Below are 24,392 nucleotides of genomic sequence, written 5' to 3' on the forward strand. Positions count from 1 at the left end.
CCTTGTTACATTGGTCCCAGCTCTCTGCAGTTCATTCACTAGGTCCCCCCGCGTGGTTCTGGGATTTTTGCTCACCGTTCTTGTGATCATTCTGACCCCACGGGGTGGGATTTTGCGTGGAGCCCCAGATCGAGGGAGATTATCAGTGGTCTTGAATGTCTTCCATTTTCTAATTATTGCTCCCACTGTTGATTTCTTCACTCCAAGCTGGTTGGCTATTGCAGATTCAGTCTTCCCAGCCTGGTGCAGGGCTACAATTTTGTTTCTGGTGTCCTTTGACAGCTCTTTGGTCTTCACCATAGTGGAGTTTGGAGTCAGACTGTTTGAGGGTGTGCACAGGTGTCTTTTTAAACTGATAACAAGTTTAAACAGGTGCCATTACTACAGGTAATGAGTGGAGGAAAGAGGAGACTCTTAAAGAAGAAGTTACAGGTCTGTGAGAGCCAGAAATCTTGATTGTTTGTTTCTGACCAAATACTTATTTTCCACCATAATATGCAAATAAAATGATAAAAAAACAGACAATGTGATTTTCTGGATTTTTACTTCTCAGTTTGTCTCCCATAGTTGAGGTCTACCTATGATGTAAATTACAGACGCCTCTCATCTTTTTAAGTGGTGGAACTTGCACTATTGCTGACTGACTAAATACTTTTTTGCCCCACTGTATGTATGTACTGTATGTGGCATGTCGCATGATGTCACATGGCGCATGTTGTCGCATGCTGCATGTCGTCGCATGGCGCATGTTGTCGCATGCTGCATGTCGTCGCATGCTGCATGTCGTCGCATGGCGCATGTTCTGTATGTGTGTATGTACTGTATATGTGTGTTTTTTTTGTTTTTTTTTACATTCAACACATTAGCCGGATGATGGGACTACTACTGTCCCATCATTGGCTAATGTGTCACTCACTGTCACTGTAGCAGGCATAGCCCGATGGGACTTGTAGTCCCATCGGACGATGCCTGCACAGAGACACACATACACACACCCCAAAGACCACACCCGCAGCAGACCCCAGCACATACCGGCGCCGGCACGCGGAGCCCCAGTATGTGCGGGCGGCGCCGGTACGTGCGGGCTGGGGCTCTGTGTGCCGGTGCTGGTATGTGCGGGCCGTGGCTCTGTGTGCCGGCATGTGATGGCCGGCGCCGCCCGCACATACCGGCACTTGCACGCAGAGGCACGCAGAGCCACGCACATCACATCAAGGATTCCCTGCCTAGCCCCGCCCCCAGCACATGCACAGCCCCGCCCGCCCCCAGCACAGCCCCGCAGGCAGCGGGGCCGGGGCTCTGCATGCCGGTATGTGCGGGTGGCGCCGGTATGTGCGGACCGTGGCTCTGCGTGCCGGCATGTGATGGCCGGCGCCGGCCCGCACATACCGGCACCGGCACGCAGAGCCCCGCACATCACATCGTGGATTCCCTGCCTAGCCCCGCCCCCAGCAAGTCCCGCCTGTCCCCAGCACAGCCCCGCAGGCAGCCACCAGCCCCGTCCACAGCCCAGTCACTCTTGATGAGTGACTGCTGGCTGTGAGGCTGGCTCACGCCTGCTGCTGACATCACGTCAATTTCCAGAGTCTGGAAATTGACGTGACGTCGGCGGAAATAAGTGGCGGCTGCAGCCTGGGGGTCACGTGACCCGGACTCAGCCGCCGGAATAGCGCCGCTCACAGGCGAAAACGGCAACGGAAGGTAATCACACAATTCATCAGGGGCCCCGGGGGATACATTGGGGGGTTAATTGAAAGTAGTGGACAACCTCTTTAAAGGGCCATTATTAAACAGTGGGTCTCCTGTGCTGTTATTGCCTATGAAGTGAGTGACTGGACAGCCAAAATTACAACACACCCCAATACCCCTTTCACGAGAGGTACAGGAAGGCTTCCTGAAAAAATGCTGCATTGAATGCAAGGTCTGCCCTGCTATCAAGTCATGTGCACCCTAATAAGCCTTTGAACCCAGGTACTGGGTGGCCACAGGAAAACCCACTTCACATTCTTCAGTTGGTCCTGCCATACTGTTTTCTTATGTATTACCTGCAAGGCCTGCCCTGCTATCAAGTCATATGCACCCCAATAAGCCTTTGAACCCAGGTACTGGATGGCCGCAGGAAAACCCACTTCACATTCTTTAGTTGGTCCTGCCATACTGTTTTCTTATGTATTACCTGCAAGGCCTGCCCTGCTATCAAGTCATATTCCCCCCAATAAGCCTTTGAACCCAGGTACTGGATGGCCACAGGAAAACCCACTCCACATTCTTCAGTTGGTCCTGCCATACTGTTTCCTTATGCATTGAATGCAAGGGCCGCCTTGACCCAAATTGCACGCACCCCAATCCCCCTTGGAAGAAACAGAGTAGGGCCTCATAAAAAACGGTCCCATTACAAAGGAGCGGGTTTCCTAGACTCGAAATGCACAAACATTTCGGTTGCACAAACATTTCCCCATGGGGAGTAAATTTAAAAAAAATATTTAAAGGGGATCACAGACACCCTTGCCAAAAAATTGACTGTCTGTAGCAGCACGGAACACGTGAAACCTGGTGATCTAGTGGTGGAAAATGATGAGAGGTGGAGGAAGGCCTCAATAAAAACTAGGCCCAATGTAACGAAGCGGGTATCCTAGACTTTTAATGCCCATACACTAAGTGTATGGGCTGACAAACATTTCCTCATGGGGGATACATTTTTAAAAAAATATTTAATTGGGATCACAGACACCCTTGCCAAAGAATTGACTGTCTGTAGCAGCACGGAACAAGTGAACCTTGGTGATTTACTGGTGGAAAATGATGAGAGGTGAAGGAAGGCTTCATTATAAACTAGGCCCAATGATAAGGAGCGGGTCTACTAGGCTTGTAACGACCATACACGAAGTGCATGTGCTGAGAAACATTTCACCATGGGGGTACCTTTTTTTTAAATCTTTTATGGACAACATAGACAGGCTTGGCAAAAATTGGACTGCCTGTAGCAGCACTGAACACGTTAAGCGTGGTGAATGGTGATCTAATGGTGGAGAATGAGGAGACATTGCTGAAGGCCTCATTAAAAACTAGGCCCTATGTAAAGGAGTGTGTCTCCTAGACTTGTAATGCCCATACACGCAGTACATGGGCTGACAAATATTTCCCCAGGGGAGATACATTTAGTAAAAATATACTATGGGCATCATAGAGACCCTTGCCAAAAATTGGACTGCCTGCAGCGGCACAGAATACGTTAAGCCTGGTGATCTAGTGGTGGAAAATGAGGAGACATAAAGATAAATCATACTGAACTAAAAAAAAATGGGATGTGAATCCACCAATGAAAGTAAATAAAAGGGAGGGGCGAACACAAGTTCATATATAAGATGCCAGATTGTGTCCAACGAGATATGTTTGTCCCTAGCAACAACTCAGAGACAGGGATAATAAAAAAAAAATGTATAATAGTATTTCAATATTTTCATATTGTAGAGGTATACACTGGGTCATAAAAGGATGGTGCAGGGATACTAAAACTGGAACATATAAGAATATATAAGTTTCTAATTAGTAGCCGCATCTGAAAAACACCCTTGCACAAAAATTGATTGACTTTTGCATCATGGAATACATTCACCCTTGTGTTGAACTGGTTGTGGATGATGAGGATGAGGACAAGGAGGAGGGTAACACCAAACAGACAAAATCAGGAAGCGGAGAGCCATTTGTGGTTGTAGAGAGGTGCATGACAATACACCTCCACAAAAAAGACAATGTATTACAGGTCATGTTTCGCTGTTTTCACTTAGTGGTGTACAGAAATCTTGCTCAATCCAGCCCTGTGTTCATTTTTAAAAGAGTAAGCCTGTCAGAACGATAGCAGCAGGGCAGGCCAGGACCTCCAAGGCGTAGAGAGCCAGTTCATGCCACATGTCCAGCTTGGATACCCAGTAATTAAAAGGCACAGAGCAATCACGGAGGAGGTTTGTACGATCTGCAAGGTACTCCCTCAGCATCTTCCCAAACATTGCACTTCTTGTGACAGCACCCCTTGCCTCTGTGCCAGAACGATGGGAGGGTCTGAGAAAACTGTCCCAGAACTTTGCCATTGTTCCCCTGCCTGAGCTTGATTGTACTTCTGTCTCTCTCGCTTGGAATCCTTGGTTGTACAACAAACTATGACATCTGCTGCCAGCGTTCTCACATGGGAATTTTCTAAGTAATTCCGCTACAAGGGCCCTCTGGTACTGCAACATTTTAGTACACCTCTCTGCCTCTGGCAGAAGAGATTGAAAGTTCTCCTTGTAACATGGGTCTAGAAGTGTCACCGACCAGTAATGAGTGTCACCAAAATTTTTTAAAATGCGAGGGTCACGTGAAATGCGGATTGCAGCGTAACATAAAGTCAGCCATACATGCCAGACTGCTAACAAGCAAACCTTCCGTGTCCTTACCAACAGGACAACTGACCATGCTGTCCTCCTTCTCATCCTACTCCACCCTCTCCTCAGGTCATCCCCACTGAAAAGATGGTATGACAGCTGTGCTTGTAGTACCATCTATAGTGCAAGAAAGTAGCTCCTTTTCTTCCTCCTCCTCCTCATTGCCTACCAATCCCCATTGGGAAGACATGAGGCTGGGCTGAGTGTAATGCCCCTGTATGGTTCCTCGGTCCATGTCATCGTACTCTGCCTGCATGGCATCCTCTTTAATTGTGAGCAGAGAGGTTTTCAGAATGCTGAGAAGCGGGATGGTGACGCTAATTATGGCGTCATCGCCGCTCACAATCTTGGTGCAGTCCTCAAAGTTTTGTAGGATGGTACATATGTCTGACATCCATGTCCACTCCTGAGGTCTTATGTGTGGAGTCTGAACTGAATATTGATGGCCTTGTTGATGTTTGTAGTCAACAACTGCCCTCTTCTGCTCACAAATCCTTTCCAATATATGCAGCGCAGAGCTCCAACGCGTGGGGACACAAAACACCAGTCGGTGATCCGGAAGCTGCAAACGCTGCTGAAGCACAGCAAGGGCGGCTGAAGCTGTAGCTAACTTTTTAAAAAGGGCAGACAGACTGCGTACTTTCACTAGCAGATTCAGCAGCTCTGGGTAGCTTTTCAGAAAACGTTGAACCATGAGGTTAAGCACATGGGCCAGGCAAGGAACGTGTGTGAGCTCATCTTGCCTCAGAGCCACCACCAGGTTCCGGCCATTGTCACACATGACCATGCCTGGCTGTAGGTTCAGCGGTGTCATCCAAACATCTGAATGCTCTTTCAGCGCTGTTCACAACTCTTCTGCATTGTGTGGTTTGTCACCTATGTAGATTAGCTTCAGCACAGCCTGTTGCTACTTGGCGGAGGCAGTGCTGCAGTGCTTCCAGCTTCTGACTGATGTGTTGATTTCAGAGATGGAGGAGGAAGAGGAGGTGGTGCAGGAGCTGTAGACCGTGGGGGCAACCCTGATTGACGTAGGGCCTGCAATCCTCGGCGTGGGGAGGATGTGTTCCATCACAACGTCCAACTGGGTACTAGCTTCCACTATGTTAACCCAGTGTGCCATCAGTGGGATGTACCGTCTCTGCCCACAAGCCCTTGTCCACGTGTCCATGGCTAGGTGGACTTTACTAGTAACAGCATTGTTGAGGGCATGGGTAATGTTGTGGGACACATGCTGGTGTAATGCCGGTATGGCACACCGGGAGAAATAGTGGCAACTGGGGACCGAGTACCTTGGGACGGCCACCGCCATCAGGTTGCGGAAAGATTCTGTCTCAAATAGCCTAAAAAGGCAACATTTCGAGCGCAAGCAGAAGAGAAATGCTAGAATTTAGTACTGTAGCCTGTGGGGCATTGGCTGGGTATTTCCGCTTGAGTTCCAATGGCTGGGGTATAGACAACTGAAGGCTGTGCTGGGACAAGGACATGGACTGGCTTGATGATGGTGCTGCTTGACAGTGGGCAACATCACGTGCAGGACTAGAGGCATCTTCACATGCACGGTGAACTTGGGATTGGCTTCTACGCCAAACAGTGGAAGAAGCAGTGGTGTTGAAGCAATGGCCTGGGGACCACCATGGTGCAGGGAGACTACCGTACACAAGATGAGGTGCAAACAACAAAGGGTAAAATTTATTGGAAGGTATGGAATGAAGTGGATGAGGGAGGTGCAAACAGGGGTATGCAATGGCAAAAGATAATTTACAAAAGTTGTATTCTTTAGCTGGGCCATCAAATAGCAACCAACTATTACAGACTCAATATACGTCACACAAGCAAATGCAAACAATAAACAAAGAATGATGCTAGTCTACGTATAGCCTCCCTGGCCTCTACTAAGCAGGCCAAACAGCTGCCGTGTTCTGTCTGCTGATGCCTACACTAGGCCCTGACATGTGCACAAACAGGAACAAACTCACGGTGATGTTGGGGAGTCAGATCCAGTCCCAGGGGGCCCCCAACAGTCTAGTAAGTTGGTGCGCACGGCTCTCTACCAGCTCCGTGAAACGTGGTCTTCTCCTTGCTTCTGGGTCCTGGAGATGCTCCTGGAAACTGTAAATCCCTTTCTCGGTATCTTCATGGCTTCTCAAACTAGCACAGGACAGCCACCCTTGCTGCACCCAAAGAGTCCGTCCAATTTCACAAGTCCACTCCATCTCAGGGAGGACCTCTTTTACAGCTACAAGCTTAGCACAGACATGCTCTGCTGCAGCTTCTGCTCACACACTCCCAAGGCTCAACTCCTCCCCTTAGCACAGGGCAGTTCATTTGCACAGTCTATTGCAAGGGGGAGCAGAACATTCCATCACACCAGACAAGGGGGTGCTGTCTCTTAAAGTGGCAGCGTGTTCCTTACTGTGCATAACAGCACCACTCCCCTACAGTGTCACCTGCAGGCAGTGTTCCTGGAGCCTGGGGTTCGGCCCACAAGGTCGGATGCTTTGCTGCCATGTGCCTGATCATGCTGGTGGTGGCCAGGCTGCTAGTTTTGTTACCCCTGCTGATGCGGGCATGGCAGGTGCTGCAAATAGCCTGTTTGGGGTTATCGGCAGAGTCTTTAAAAAATAACCAGACTTGGGAAGATCTAACAGTTGGAATGGCAAATTCCCTCATGTTGGTGTTACGGCGAACGGATGCATGCCTTCTGACTGTGGCCACCACACTGCTTCTTCCTGCCTGTTGGGGTAGTATGCCTCCTTCCCCATGTGTGCTGCTGTCCTTGCTCTGCATGTCCTCCTGCCAGGTTGGGTCAGTCACTATGTCATCCACCACCTCATCTTCCACATCCGCACCTTGCTCCTCCTCCTAAGTTTCTGGCAATTGTGTCTCATCATCGTCCACCTCTTGTGACACTTTCCCACCATCGCCTTCGTGTGACCGTAGCTTTTCAAAGCTTTGGGCATTGCTACATGCGATCTCATCTGGCCCCACTTCAATTGACCAGCCGAGAGTACAGAATCTTGAAAGGGAAAACTGAACAGCTCTTCGGAGTGTCCAAGTGTGGGATCAGTTGTCTCAGGGCACTCGGAATGGTGGGAGGAAGGAGGATCAGGGTGAAGAATATCTGATCCACACTCACGGCTACTCAGACTTGACTGTGTGGAAGACATGGTGGTGGTGGTGGTGGTGGCTAAGTGACTGGAAGCATTATCCGCTATCCAACCAACAACCATTTCACACTGCTCTGGCTTCAATAGTGGTGTGCTGCGATCCCCTAGAAACTGGGACAGGAAGATCGAGCGAGAACATGTGGGTCTTTGTTGTGGCCCACTTTCAGCTTGGCCATGGCCTCATCCTCTGCATGCACCATCAGCATCATGTCCACATCCCCATCCTTTGCCTTGCCCATGGACTACTGAACTATTGCAACAGCTCAACACAAGTGTATTAATTTGGAGCAAAATTATATCTGATCACTATGCCTTCAAAGCTACGATTTTTTCACCACAGATACAACAGGCCTCAGCCTGACATAACAGACTGTATAATTTCTTTGTTTGTTTTTTAGAGAATTTTTTTTTAAATAGTGGAACAAGGCTAGCAGACAGAACTATGGAACTTATGCCTGCGAAGCTACTATTTTTCAAACACAGATACACCAGGCCTCAGCCTGACATAACAGACAGTATAATTTTTCGGGGGGGGTTTGGAGAATTTTTAAAATAAAAAAAAAAGAGTGGAACAAGGCTAGCAGACCGAACTATGATATTTATGCCTGCAAAACTACAATTTTTCCACCACCGATACAACACGCTGCACATAACAGACTGTCTAATTTTTTTTTTCTCTTATATGTGAAATTTGCCAAAAAAATTAAAGAGGAGTACAACAAGCCTAGCAGACAGAACTCTGAAGCTTATGCCTGTGAAGCTATGATTTTTCCACCACAGATACACAAGGCCTCAGCCTGACATAACAGACTGTATAATTTTTGGGGTGGTTTTGGTGAATTTTTAAAATAAAAAAAAGAGTGGAACAAGGCTAGCAGACAGAACTATGAAACTTATGCCTGCGAAGCTACGATTTTTCCATGACAGATACAACATGCCTCAGCCTGACATAATAGACTGTATAATTTTTTTTTGGGGGGGGTGAATTTTTGAAAAAGAAAAAAAATAAAGAGAACAAGGCTGGCACTCAGAACTATGATACGTATGCCTGCGAAGTTACGATTTGACACAAGTTAATTGTGTCAACAAGTTGGCTATGACACACACAAAAAAAGTTTTTTTGGGCGCACTCACATCTGGTGTCTGGGACAAAAAAAAATGGTAGATTTGCATGTTCTTAGATTTCAATAACCTGGCTGTAGTAGGCAGCATGAACAAGCAAATACATGTTAAAAATAAGGGGGCTATGGATTGCTTTAGAATACAAGGAGCAGGTATTAGGTGAAAAAAAGCAAAAAGCAAAAGAACACTGCAGCTAGATATTTATTAAATAAGCAGCAGCAGCAGACAGTAATGGAGCTTTCGGAGGTATGCAGTGTGATCTATGTACTCACATACAGTGCCTGCAGGCCTTGCACTGATGTGTATATGCGCACATAGACTCCCCTGCCTACCTAGCACTGCAATCTTGGGACCCACGAATTACCCCTAAAAAGTAGTGAAGAGTGAGTGTACTCGTTGCTCAGGTTTTCCCATGCACGCTCGGGTGACCTCCGAGTATTTTTTAGCGTTCGGAGATTTAGTTTTCATCTCTGCAGCTGAATGATTTACAGCTACTAGCCAGGCTCTAAAGAGCGCCAGAATTGCAGGGCGGAGACCCAAGCTCCCGCCGAATAATCTCGGAAATACTTGGTGCTCGCCGAGTACACCGAGCATAGTGATACTCGGGCGAGTACCGAGTAGTGGAGAGCATGTTCGCTCATCACTTATTGGATCCTATATCTACAATGTTAATTCTTTAACCCGTTCCCGACCTGTGACGCCACATAGGCGTCATGAAAGTCGGTGCCAATCCGACCTGTGATGCCTATGTGGCGTCATGGCAGGATCGCGTTCCTGCAGATCGGGTGAAAGGGTTAACTGAAATTTCACCTGACCTGCAGGGACAGGGGGAGTGGTACTTTAGCCCAGGGGGGGTGGCTTCACCCCCCATCATGGCTACGATCTCTCTGATTGGCTGTTGAAAGTGAAACAGTCAATCAGAGCAATCGTAATATTTCGCCAATGAAAATTGGTGAAATATTACAATCCAGCCATGGCCGATGCTGCAATATCATCGGCCACGGCTGGAGACCCCGATCTGACCCCGCCACCGACTGACGGTGGCGATCTGCAGCTGCCATTGTTTCCTACCCCACCATCCTGCCCTCCGCGCCCACCTCTCCCCTCTGCCCCCCCTCGCTGTCCGATCCCACCCCCCCATACTTACCCGGTGTCCCTCCATCTTCTCCTATGGGCGCCGCCATCTTCCAAAATGGCCGGCAGATTCATTCCAGGTACATTTTGATCGCTGTGATAGGTTCTATCACAGTGATCAAAATAAAAAAAATAGTAAATAACCCCCCCTTTATCACCCCCATAGGTAGGGAACATAATAAAATAAAGAAAATATATTTATTTTTATTTTTCCACTAGTGTTAGGGTTAGGGTTGCAATTAGGGTTAGGGTTGCAATTAGGGTTAGGGTTTCGGTTAGAATTAGGGTTAGAATTAGGCTATGTGCTCACGGTGCGGATTTGGCTGCGGATATGCAGCGGATTGGCCGCTGCGGATTCGTAGCAGTTTTCCATCACTTTTACAGTACCATGTAAACGTAGAGAAAACCAAATCCACTGTGACCATGGTGCAGAAAATACCGCTCGGTATTTTCCGCAGCATGTCAATTCTTTGTGCGGATTCCACAGCTTTAAACCTGTTCCTGTATAGGAATCCGCTGGTGAAATCCGCACAAAAAACACTGGAAATCTGCAGTAAATCCACAGGTAAAACAAAGTGCTTTTTACCTGCGGATTTTTCAAAAACGGTTCTGAAAAATATGCACACAAACCCGCAACGTGGGCACATAGCCATAGGGTTAGGGTTGGAATTAGAGTTAGGGTTGGAATTAGGGTTAGGGTTGGAATTAGGTTAAGATTAGGGTTAGGGGTGTCTTGGGGTTAGGGTTAGGCTTGTGGTTAGGGTTATGGTTAGGGTTGGGATTAGGGTTAGGGGTGTGTTGGGGTTAGGGTTGTGGTTAGGGTTGTGATTAGGGTCATGGTTAGAGTTGAGATTAGGGTTAGGGGTGTGTTGGGGTTAGTGTTGGAATTAGAATTGAGGGGTTTCCACCATTTAGGCACATCAGGGGGTCTCCAAACGCGACATGGCGCCACTATTGATTCCAGCCAATCTTGCGTTCAAAAAGTCAAATGGTGCTCCCTCCCTTCTGAGCCCCAACTTGTGCCCAAACAGTGGTTTACCCCCACATATGGGGTACCAGCATACTCAGGACAAACTGGACAACAACTTTTGGGGTCCAATTTCTCCTGTCACCCTTGTCAAAATAAAAAATTGCAGGCTAAAAAATAATTTTTGAGGAAAGAAAAATTATTTTTTATTTTCACGGCTCTGCGTTATAAACTTCTGTGAAGCACTTGGGAGTTCACAGTGTTCACCACACATCTAGATAAGTTCCTTGGGGGGTGTAATTTCCAAAATGTGGTCACTTGTGGGCGGTTTCTGCTGTTTAGGCACATCAGGGGCTCTGCAAACACAACGTGACACCTGCAGACCATTCCATCAAAGTCTGCATTTCAAAACGTCACTACTTCCCTTCCGAGCCCCGACGTGTGCCCAAATTGTGGTTTACCCCCACATATAGGGTATCATCGTACTCAGGACAAACTGAACAACAACTTCTGGGGTCCAATTTCTCCTGTTACCCTTGTGAAAATAAAAAATTGTGGGCTAAAAAAAATCATTTTTGAGGAAAGAAAAATTATTTTTTATTTTCACAGCTCTGCATTATAAACTTCTGTGAAGCACTTGGGGGTTCAAAGTGCTCACCGCACATCTAGATAAGTTCCTTGGGGTTCTAGTTTCCAAAATTGAGTCACTTGTGGGGGAGCTCCAATGTTTAGGCACACAGGGGCACTCCAAACGCGACATGGTGTCCGCTAACGATTGGAGCTAATTTTCCATTAAAAAAGTCAAATGGCGCTCCTTCCCTTCCAAGCTCTGCCGTACGCCCAAACAGTGGTTTACCCCCACATGTAAGGTATCGGTGTACTCAGGAGAAATTGTCCAATACATTTTAGGATCCATTTTATCCTGTTGCTCATGAAAAAATGAAAAAATTGAGGCTAAAATAAAAGTTTTGTGAAAAAAAAGTACTTTTTCATTTTTACGGATCAATTTGTGAAGCACCTGGGGGATTTAAGTGCTCACTATGCATCTAGATAAGTTCCTTGGGGGGTCTAGTTTCCAAAATTGGGTAAGTTGTGGGGGAGCTCCAATGTTTAGGCACACAGTGGCTCTCCAAACGCTACATGGCGTCCGCTAAAGATTGGAGCCAACTTTTCACTCAAATGGCGCTCCTTCCCTTCCGTGCCCTGTCGTGCGCCCAAACAGTGTTTCCCCCCACATATGGGGTATCAGCATACTCAGGACAAATTAGGCAACAACTTTCGGGGTCCAGTTTCTCCTTTTACCATTGGTAAAATAAAAAAATTGTTGCTAAAAGATCATTTTTGTGACTAAAAAGTTAAATGTTCATTTTTTCCTTCAATGTTGCTTCTGCTGCTGTGAAACACCTGATTGGTTAATAAATTTTGTGAATGTGGTTTTGAGCACCTTGAGGGGTTCAGTTTTTAGAATGGTGTCACTTTGGGGTATTTTCAGTCGTATAGACCCCTCAAACTGACTTCAAATGTGAGGTGGTCCCTAAAAAAACGGTTTTGTAAATTTTGTTGTAAAAATGAGAAATCGCTGGTCAAATTTTAACCCTTATAACTTCCTAGCAAAAAAAAAATTTGTTTCCAAAATTGTGCTGATGTAAAGTAGACATGTGGGAAATGTTATTTATTAACTATTTTGTTTCACATAACTCTCTGGTTTAACAGAATAAAAATTCAAAATTAGAAAATTGCGAAATTTTCAAAATTTTTGCCAAATTTCCGTTTTTTTCACAAATAAAGGCAAAAATTATTGACCTAAATTTACCACTAACATGAAGCCCAATATGTTCTGAAAAAACTTTCTCAGAATCGCTAGGATCCGTTGAAGCGTTCCTGAGTTACTACTTCATAAAGGGACACTGGTCAGAATTGCAAAAAATGTCCAGGTCATTAGTGTCAAAATAGGCTGGGTCATGACGGGGTTAAATACACACAGAAATAAAAGTAACAGTATGAATGAACATTTTACATGCAGATGCAGTATAAGGGACAATATGGTAGATTGAATCATTTTAAATAAGTAATTACACAACCTCTAGATTGTTTGACATACCCTGACTCATGTTTAACTTAATGCTTTGTCAAGGGGTATTCTTTAATATGGTTAAGGAATCAATTTAATAATAAACTACTGTTTCAAAAATGTAAAAAATAAAATGTTTTATATTTAGAAATGTAAAATGTCAAGGTGAAAAAAGAAGCTAAAAGGAACCTTACCTGAAGTGATTAATGTCATCCCCTTATTAAAGACTTGAGTTTTTCCACTAAATTCTGCACAGTAATATCTCCCAGAATCCTGAGATGTGACATTATCTATTACCAGATGAGTGATATTTTCCTCTGAGCGAGAAGAAACTTTTTGCAAATTTTTATTTACAACAGTCCATTCGTCACGTTTTCTCCTGTGGTACCAGGTTGTCAGTCTTGTTCCTTGTGTTGCATTGGACAAGCAAGTGAGGTTTACCGAGTTACCAGGATCAACTAAAACCACATCTTCAGGCTGATGTACCGACAACCCAGTAACTAAAACTAATTATTAACATATTAAAACTATAAAAAAATTGACAAATATACAGTTTAAAAAATACAAGTCATCATAAAATAATTAACTCCTTAACGACCATCGATACACCTTTTAATGACGTCAATTAAGGGGCCTTATTCCTCACCGCTGCTTTATAATGGCGCTGAGAAATAAAGGTATTGCACCCTCTAGCATCGGAACATCTCTGGGATCTCAACTGAGTAACGGGTAAGGGTTTTTTTGGTGTCAGGGGGTCTCCAAACGCGACATGGCGCCCACCTTTGATTCCAGCCAATTTTGCTTTCAAAAAGTCCCTCCCTTCTGAGCCCTACCATGAGCCCAAACAGTGGCTTTCCCCCACATACAATGCTTTGGCATATTCATGAGAAATTGCACAACAAATTTCGTGGTCCATTTTTTCCCTTTACTCTTGTGAAAATAAAAAAGTTTGGGTCCAATGTAAATTTTTTGTGAAAAAAGTAAAATGTTCATTTTTTTCCTTCAACATTGCTTTAGTTCTCGTGAAGCACTTGAAGGGTTAATAAAATTCTTGAGTGTGGTTTTGTGCACCTTGAGGGGTGCAGTTTTTACAAAGGGGTCACTTTTGGGGTTTTTATGTCATATTGACCCATCAAACTCACTTCAAATGTGAGATGGTCCCTAAAAAAATGTTTTGGTAAATTTTGTTGGAAAAATTAAAAATCGCTGGTCAACTGTTAACCCTTATAACGTCCTAACAAAAAAATGATGTTTCCAAAATTGTGCTGATGTAAACCTGACATGTGTGAAATGTAATTTATTAACTATTTTGTGTGACATCACTCTTTGATTTAAGTGTACAAAAATTAAAAGTTTGACAATTGCTAAACTTTCAGAATTTTTGCCAAATTTCCGTTTTTTGTCATAAATAAATGCAAGTTATATCAAAGAAATGTTACCACTGACATGAAATACAATATGTCATGAGAAAACAATCTCAGAATCAGTGGAATCCATTGAAACATTCCAGAATTATAACCTCATAAAATGACAGTGGTCAGAATTGTAAAAATTGGCTTGGTCATTAAGGTCAAAATTGGCTTAATCACTAAGGGGTTAAAGAAAATAGGTGTGAAACACAAGATAGAGAACAGTAATTCTGTTGTTCTAACAGTAGAATTACAAAATTAAAATCAACCGAGAAACATAATTTTATTGAAAATAAAGATAACATTTCCCTTTTCCAAGTGGGTTATCACAAATAATTTTTTGTTTGTGTTTACATCTTAATCACAAACTTGTTTCAAATGTTTGCAAATGCACTACATATAAAAAAGAAAAGAAAACCAAATCATTTAGTCAGCATTAATAAATAAATGTGACCGAATATAGAAATAAAAATGTGCAGAATTTCTTACCTTGAATTATAACGAGCAGTATAGGTGTATCCATATTTTGGTGTTGCAGAGTCTCCCCCAGGGGCTCACAGCAGGCGTCTCAAAGACAGATTGTATTTTGGTGAGTATTCAGTCCTTCAGTTAGACTTCTGGTAACTAATGAGTCCTCCTTCTTCCGCTCCTTGTCAAATGGTAAATAATGAGTCTAAAATTAGCCTATAAATAGCCCTATTTCAAGTTATTTTATTCGTAAAAGTCACTTATATCTACTTTTGTCATGCACAACTTGATGTATTTCATTGGTCACATGCCATAGAATTCATAGAATTGTCTTTTTCAGCTGTTTGCAATAAACCAATGAACAAAAACAATTAATAGAACAATTGAGTTCTCCAAATTCACTACAAAATTATACTTTTACTGACTAATGCAGTCTCGCATATATTCATTTCTCTACATAACAAGGATCCAAGAAGTATCGTTTCTCCTTGCGGAGAGTGACATGATAAGCATGTCAAGGTGAGGAGACTTAAAGCCGCAATGCTCCTCTGGGAAATATGCAAATTGTCTTTTCAGAGAGGAAGAGGACTAGAACTCTAGTGCCACATATTGAAAGTAGCAATCCTAACAGTCAATGTCGACCCTTTAAAAAGCCTTGTCACATGACTTAGGATAATAGCCAAACCAGAATCTCAATTTGCAGGCACTGTGTTTCGGGGTACTGCCCCTCGTATGGTCGAGGTGAGGAGACTTAAAGTCGCAATGCTCCTCTGGGAAATATGCAAATTGTCTCTTCAGAGAGGAAGAGGACTAGAACTCTAGTGGATCCCGGTCAGACGCCTCTCAATCAGCCAAACCAGATCTCCACTTTGCACTGACGAGGGGCAGTACCCTGAAACACAGTGTCTGCAAATTGAGATTCTGGTTTGGCTATTATCCTGTCATGTGACAAGGCTCATTAAAGGGTCGACATTGACTATTAGGATTGCTACTTCCAATACGTGGCACTAGAGTTCTAGTCCTCTTCCACTCCGAAGAGACAATTTGCATATTTCCCAGAGGAGCATTGCGGCTTTAAGTCTCCTCACCTCAACATGCTTACCATGTCACTCTCTGCAAGGAGAAATGATACTTCTTAGATCCCGGTCAGATGCCTCTCAATCAGCCAAACCAGATCTCCACTTTGCACTGACGAGGGGCAGTACCCCGAAACACAGTGTCTGCAAATTGAGATTCTGGTTTGGCTATTTGTTATGATGACCTGGTGGTTAGGAGCACTAGGAATGACCTGATGAGAAAACTAGTAATACAGGACAAGCTCTGGGAAGTGGGAGCTCTGCTGACCGCAACCCCTAATCCTATCACAACAACTAGAAATAGCCGTGGAGTGTACCTGACTCTGCCTAGACGCCTCTTCACAGCCTAAGAGCTAACTACCCCTAAAGATAGAAAATAAAGCCTAACTTGCCTCAGAGAAATTCCCCAAAGCAAAAAGGCAGCCCCCCACACATATTGACTGTGAGTTAAGATGGAAGTCACAAACATAGGAATGAAATAGGTTTCAGCAAAGGAGGCCAGACTTAACTAAACAGACTTGAGGATAGAAAAGGTATCTTTGCGGTCAGCATAAAAAACTACCAAAAAACCACGCAGAGTGTGCAAAAGAGACCCCGCACTGACTCACGGCGTGGAGGTGCCACTCTGCATCCCAGAGCTTCCAGCTAGCAAGGCAGAATCATGATAGCAAGCTGGACAAGAAAACAGTGGTAAACAAATAAGCTAGCAGGGACTTAGCTTTTGCTGGAGTAGACAGGTCATCTGAAAGATTCAAGAGAGAACTGAACCAGTACTAGGACATTGACAGCTGGCATCAAGTAACGATCTAAGTGGAGTTAAATAGAGCAGCCAGCCTAGGACTGAACGAGGTCAGCTGAGGAAGGAACCTCAGAACCAGCAGCTCCACTCACAGCCACCAGAGGGAGTCCATGGACAGAACTCGCCGAAGTACCATTCATAACCACCGGAGGGAGTTCGAGAACAGAATTCACAACAGCTATTATCCTAGGTCATGTGACAAAGCTCGTTAAAGGGTCGACATTGACTGTTAGGATTGCTACTTCCAATAGGTGGCACTAGAGTTCTAGTCCTCTTCCTCTCTGAAGAGACAATTTGCATATTTCCCAGAGGAGCATTGCGGCTTTAACCCCTTTCTGTCAGCTGATGGAATAGTACGTCTGCTGGCAGATCTCCTGCTTTGAGGTGGGCTCCGGCGGTGAGCCCACCTCAAAGCCGCGACATTTCAGCTGTTTTGTACAGCTGACATGTGCGCGCAATGCGCACGAGTAGAATCGCAATCTGCCCACGCCCATTAACTAGTTAAATGCCGCCGTCAAACGCTGACAGCGGCATTTAACTAGCCCTCCTGACCGCGTGGCCGGAAGTGCTCGCACCCCTGACCCCCATCACATGATCGGGGGTCATCGGTGCATTGCCATAACAACCAGAGGTCTCCTTGAGACCCTATGGTTGTTGATGGTCGATTGCTTTGAGCGCCACCCTGTGGTCGGCGTTCAAAGCACACCTGCATTTCTGCTACATAGAGGTGATCTGTGCTTCACCTCTATGTAGCAGAGCCGATCGAGTTGTGCATGCTTCTAGCCTCCTATGGAGGCTATTGAAGCATGACAAAATTTTAAAAAAAGTGTTTAAAAATATAAAAAGTAAAAAATATATAAAAGTTCAAATCACCCCCCTTTTGCCCCAATCAAAATAAAACAATTAAAAAAAAATCAAACCTACACATATTTGGTATTGCCGCGTTCAGAATCGCCCGATCTATCAATAAAAACAAAGGATTAACCTGATCGCTAAATGGCGTAGCGAGAAAAAAAATCAAAACGCTAAAATTATTTTTTTTTTTGGTCGCCGTGACATTGCATTAAAATGCAATAACGGGCGATCAAAAGAACGTATCTGCACCAAAATGGTATCATTAAAAACGCCAGCTCGGTTCGCAAAAAATAAGCCCTCAATTAACCCCAGATCATGAAAATTAGAGACGCTACGGGTATCGGAAAATGGTGCAATTTTTTTTTCCTTTTAGCAAACTTTGGAATTTTTTTTACCACTTAGATAAAAGAGAACCTATACATGTTTGGTGTCTATGAACTCGTAATGACCTGGAGAATCAAAATGGCAGTTTCAGCATTTAGTGAACCTAGCAAAAAAGCCAAACAAAAAACATGTGTGAGATTGCACTTTTTTTGCAATTTCATCGCACTTGGAATTTTTTTCCAGTTTTCTATTACACGGCATGGTAAAACCAATGATATCGTTCAAAAGTACATCTCGTCCCGCAAAAAATAAGCCCTCACTTGGCTATATTGACGAAAAAATAAAAAAGTTATGGCTCTGGGTAGGAGGGGAGCGAAAAACAAAAACGAAAAAACTAAAAAAGCTCCAGGGGTGAAGGGGTTAAGTCTCCTCACCTCGACATGCTTATTATGTCACTCTCCACAAGTGAAACGATACTTCTTGGATACCGTATATAAACTTTGTTACATATATATAGCAAATATGAAGATTGGGGGTAGGTTCATAAGAGCAATGTCTGCACATCCAAGAAAACCTTATAAATTGTTAGACCTAGTATAGTGGTGCAGCCACGACTCCCAATTAGCTACTCCTAATCGTTTGTGCTAAAACTGTGTTTCAGTGGCAAATCGGAAGGTCAGATTTCCACTTAAAAATCATTAGGCATAACAGTGTTGTTCTGGTACACTATCTCAGGAAATAAATACCGGACTATAAGACGCACTGGATCATAAGACGCACCTAGGTTTTAGAGGAGGAAATTAAGGGAAAAAAAACTGAAGCAAAAAATGTGGTCAATTCTGTACTTAAGATCACCTATCCTGGTAAATAAGGTCCCCTCATCCCTATCCTGATATGCATGGCCCTCATCCCCATCCTGGTATGCATGGCCCTCATCCCCTTCCTGGTATGCATGGCCTCATCTTATTCTGGTATGCATGGCCCCATCCTTATTCTGGTATGATTGGCCCCATCCCAGTCCTAGTATACATGGTCCCATTCTTATATGATTGATTGGCCCCATCCAGTACCTGGTATGATTGATTGGCCCCATCCAGTTCCTGGTATGATTGATTGGCCCCATCCAGTTCCTGGTATGATTGATTGGCCCCATCTATTTCCTGGTATGATTGATTGGCCCCATCCCCTTGCTGGTATGATTGGCCCCATCCCAGTCCTGGTATCCATGGCCCCATCAGAAAAGATTAAAAAAAACAAACCTTTACTCTTACCTTCCTCTGCTCCCTTGCAGTCACAGCGTCCTGCTCTGGTGCCAGCAGCTGATTAATGCTTGTAAGCAGCGAATGGCAAGGATATCATGCGCTGCTCACAAGCAGAGCCCAGCTGCCAGAATACTCACTGGAACCGTTCATCATAGAGAGCAGGTAGTCTCCATTCCTCTTCAGTAGCGTGCACAGTCAGCCACCAGCTTCCTGCTTCTGCCGGCAGTCACGTGTGCCGATACTTAACCCTGCTGTTCTGTTCGGGTCATAGTGACCCGAACAGACTTTTTGCGGCCCTGTAGATTTTTTTCTGTAAGTCTATAAAACTTGAGACTCCTTGACTTTTCCTCATTTGGGGGGACCTACCTATAAGTATTTTTTTTTTTTTTCGTTTACTTTTTGCTACACGCAAAAAGTTACACTTGTTGTGTTCGGGTCATAGTGACCCGACATCGTTTTTTCCAGCTGTGAGGCCATATTTTCAGTGAAATAAAGGAGTTATAACCTCAGTTGGGTCTATTTATTGCATCTACTATTGTATATCAATTGATTTTTTTCCTAAATTATTTCAATGGGGTCGTACGCGCGCTCTACCGGGGGTATGCATTGAGATCTGCGCACCATAAAAATGGCTTTATATTGATTATTTTTGGTGCGCAGTCTATTCTAAAATGTAGAGTGCATCCGGAGAGATCACTAGGTGTGCACTACATGTGTATATTATGCGCAGAACGGACTGCTCAGAACGCGCTGTCTAAGACGGGTTTTTTTTGTAAATCTGAGCTGTAAAGTCTTGCAAATAATTTTTTTGGCTAAGTAAGTCTGTCTTCCTGGCTTATCTGCTTGTTTTCAGAAGTTTTCAAAATGTTTGATTTGATTGTTTTGATTTTTTTTTTTTTACAAAAATATGTGTATTTTTCTATTTTCGTTTTGCTCATTGATCTGTTTTTTCAGAATAAAAAAAAAAAAAAAAGATTTCTAGTTCATTTTTCTTTTTTTTTACTACCAAACATGTTCACAAACAGTCTAGTAAGCAAAAAGTATAAAAAAAATGGAGTTAGAGTGTCTAAAATCAAGGTTTAAGATAAGCCGGGTCATAGTGACCCGGAACACTATAAGTGTATAGTAAATGCGAACAAAACAGCAGGGTTAAGAGAAATGAATATTCTTCTGACTATTCATTTCAGGAAGCCGGCAGCTGACAGTGCACGCTACTGAAGAGGAATGGATACTCACCGTAATCTTTGATGAACATCCGGTGAGTATTCCGGCATCTGTGTTCTGCTTGTGAGCAGTGCATGATGTCCCTGCCATGCACTGCTTACAAGCATTAATCAGCTGCTGGCACCAGAGCAGGATGCTGTGACTGCGAGGGAGTGGAGTAAGGTAAGAGTAAAGATTTTTTTTAAATCTTTTCTGATGGGGCCATGGATACCAGGACTGGGATGATGCCAATCAAAGCAGCAAGGGGATGGGGCCAATCAATCATACCAGGATGCCAGGAAGAAATGAATATTCATTGCCCTCCACACCCATGGATGTGGAATGCAGTGCATATTCATTTTGTCACGGGGTACTGGGTAGACTACAGCAGATTACCCGGGCCCCTGCAATATCCCTCAAACTAGGGAAACCCTGTCTGTCCCTCTCCCAGAGTTTACACTAAAGTTGTGCATGTCTGGGCCGCCAGGTCTGACCCTGAGTCCTGTTTCAGTACTAAGCTGAAACCCCCACCCACCACCCAGTGATAAGACCTCACACCAACCCCTACAGAAAGCACAGACAGGAAAAACTAAAAACGCACCACGCCGCAGACACACAGGAAAACACTATAATGTGCACAGGGCAAAACAATACAAATATAGGAAGGAGAAATATAACGAAGGATAATACACCACCAGATACGATATTTCCTCTCCTAGACCACCACTCCAGACCGAGATCACCAGGCACAAAACACAAGCTATAATCGGCGACGCCCAAAGCCCAGCAAAGCTATTTAAAGGCAATGGGCGTGACTAAGCCTCCAACCTGAGTACCAGCCAGATTAACCCCAGAAAATCTGGATCAATCTAGCCGCCATCACTGAGCATATAGTGGACGAATGAGGAATTACTGCTGTCTGTTGGAAACCCTAGTGTGAACAGCGTCCGACATGACAGTACCCCTCCTTCTACGAGGGACCCCAGGGCCCTCACGACTTATAGGACCTGGCTTGTCCGGATGGCGGCGGTGAAACATACTGACCAGCCGGTCCGCATGTATATCCGAGGCTGGTACCCAAGACCTCTCCTCCGGCCCATAACCATGCCAGTGTACCAGGTACTGTAACGTGCGGCGCACCACTCGAGAGTCAACCACCTTGGAGACTTCAAACTCTAAAGTGCCATCCACCAAGACTGGAGGAGGCATCAGCGCCTCGTCCACAGAACCCACCACCTTTTTTAATAACGATCTGTGGAACACGTTGTGAATCTTATATACCGTAGGGAGCTCCAATCGGTAGGCAACCGGGTTAATGATGGCGGTGACCCTAAACTGACCAATAAACCTAGGACCCAATTTAAGGGATGGTATTTTCAGTCTTATGTTTTTTGTGGACAACCACACCCAGTCACCCACACTCAGGTCCGGACCTGGCACACGTCTACTGTCAGCCACACGTTTGTACCTTGCACCCACGCTCAACAGGCGCTGTTTCACTTTCCTTCAGATGGAAGACAGTTGTGCTCCTAACAGGTCCTCCTCCGGGACGCCGGAAGAGCCCCCCTGACTAAAGTACAAAATTGAGGATGGTGACCGTAAACACAAAAGAACGGAGACTCCCCAGAAGATTCCTGGCGGTGATTATTTATGGCAAACTAACCCAAAGGAAGGAACGTCGACCACTCCTCCTGGTTGTCAGAAACAAAACAGCGTAAGTACTGCTCCAAATTTTGATTCATACGCTCGGTCTGACCATTTGACTGAGGATGAGATGCCGAGGAATGCAACAACTTGATCCCCAGCCGTGAGCAACATGCTTTCCAAAATTTTGCCACAAACTGAGTACCCCTATCAGACACGATGTCAGACAGAACCCCATGAAGTCTGACCACCTTCTGCACAAATACCTGAGCCAGAGTCTTAGCGTTAGGCAACGAAGGCAAAGACACAAAGTGCGACATTTTTGAGAACCGATCAACAATCACCAAGATGACCGTGTTCCCCGCTGAGGAAGGCAAGTCCGTGATAAAATCCATGGAGATCTCGTCCATGGCCTACTGGGTACCTCGAGAGGAAGCAGTGTGCCAGCAGGACGGGAGCGGGGCGTCTTAGCCCTAGCGCACGTGGTGCATGCTGACACGTAGGAGACCACATCCTGTCAGATTTTGGGCCACCAAAACCGACGCGACACCAACTCCAAAGTACCCCTAACCCCTGGGTGACCAGCCAGGACAGCATCATGATGCTCTGCCAATATCTTTAGGCGAAGATGGAGCGGTGCAAACGATTTGTTAATGGGAAGTTCTGGTGACACTTCCTCCTGAGCCTCGGCAATCTCAGCCTCAACCTCTGTCATGAGAGCCGAGACCACTACACCTTTTTGGAGGATGGGTACCGGTTCTTCCCGAGTTTCTCCCCCCGGAAAACACCTGGACAAAGCATCCGCCTTAGTGTTCTTAGACCCAGGTCGATAAGTAACAAAAAAAGTTGAACTGCGTGAAAAACAATGCCCAGCGAGCCTGCCTGGGGGACAGACGCTTGGCTGACTCCAAATAAAGCAAATTCTTATGGTCGGTAATAACAGTAACCTGGTGAACCGACCCCTCCAAAAAGTGTCGCCATTCCTCAAAAGCCAACTTGATAGCCAACAACTCCCTGTTGCCGATATCGTAGTTACGTTCGGCGGGCGACAGTTTCTTGGAGAAATAGGCGCATGGACGCAACTCGCCCAAGGATGAGCCTTGAGACAGCACCGCCCCCACTCCAACCTCAGACGCATCGACTTCCACGGTAAATGGTTTCGATACATCCGGTTGCACCAGAATGGGAGCTGAAGCAAAACTGTTCTTCAGAAACTCGAATGCGCGCACAGCAGGCTCAGACCAGGCGGAGAAATCGGTACCTTTTTTTGTCATGTCAGTGAGCGGTTTAGCAATGTTCTTGATAAACTTTCTATAATAGTTAGAAAACCCCAGGAACCGCTGGAGTGCTTTTAGGTTATCAGGCTGTTCCCAACGCAGCACCGCTTGCACCTTAGCGGTGTCCATTTTAAACCCAGAAGCGGACACAATATAACCCAAGAAAGGCAACTCCTGAACCGAAAATACACATTTCTCCAATTTAGCATAGAGCTTATTCTCTCTGAGTAGCTGTAACACCTGCCTAACATGCTCTAAATGAGTATCACGGTCGCATGAATAGATGAGAATGTCATCAAGGTACACAATAACGAATTTTCCCAGCACATGAGAAAACACATCGTTTATGAAATGTTGAAATACCGCAGGTGCGTTTGTCAAACCAAATGGCATCACCAGATTTTCAAAATGACCTTCAGGAGTATTAAAAGTCGTTTTCCACTCATCCCCTTGACGGACTGTTGTGAGGTTGTACGCCCCCCTGAGGTCAAGCTTAGAAAACCACCTAGCACCAGCCACCTGATTGAACAGATCGGGTATCAGCGGCATAGGATATGGGTCACGAACCGTAATCTGGTTTAACTCCCTGAAATCCAGACACCGGTGTAAACCGCCATCTTTCTTCTTAACGAAGAAGAACCCTGCTGCCACAGGCGAGGACGAAGGCATGATGTGCCCTTTGCTCAGACTCTCAGCGATGTAGTCTTTTAAAGCTTGCCTCTCAGGTCCAGAGATGTTAAACATCCTAGCTTTCGGCAATTTGGCCCCTGGTTTTAACCTAATAGTGCAGTCATAGGGACGATGTGGTGGCAATTCTGAACAACCCTTCTCAGAAAACACATCAGCGAAATCCTGCAGAGACTCAGGAATAGTAGGAGTTACAGCGGACACACACGTGGCCAGGCAATTCTCCTGGCCAGTCAATCACCGGGTTGTGCATAGCCAACCATGGAAAACCCAGAACCATTTGTGCAGGCAGATTACTGAGCACCCTACATGTAACTTGCTCCGAATGTAGGACCTGTTGTGAATTCTGTTCTTGGGTTCCCTCCGGTGGTTGTTAGTGGTATTGCAGCTGTCCCTGGCTTGCAATCCTGCTCAGGTGTCCTTGCTGATTGCAGGCCTCACTGGGGTATTTAGGGCTGCTGGATTCATTAGTCAGTGCCAGTTGTCCATTGTTCTTGGAGGGATTG

This window comes from Ranitomeya variabilis, chromosome 1 (genome assembly GCF_051348905.1).
Source record: "Ranitomeya variabilis isolate aRanVar5 chromosome 1, aRanVar5.hap1, whole genome shotgun sequence".
In the NCBI taxonomy this organism is placed as follows: domain Eukaryota; kingdom Metazoa; phylum Chordata; class Amphibia; order Anura; family Dendrobatidae; genus Ranitomeya; species Ranitomeya variabilis.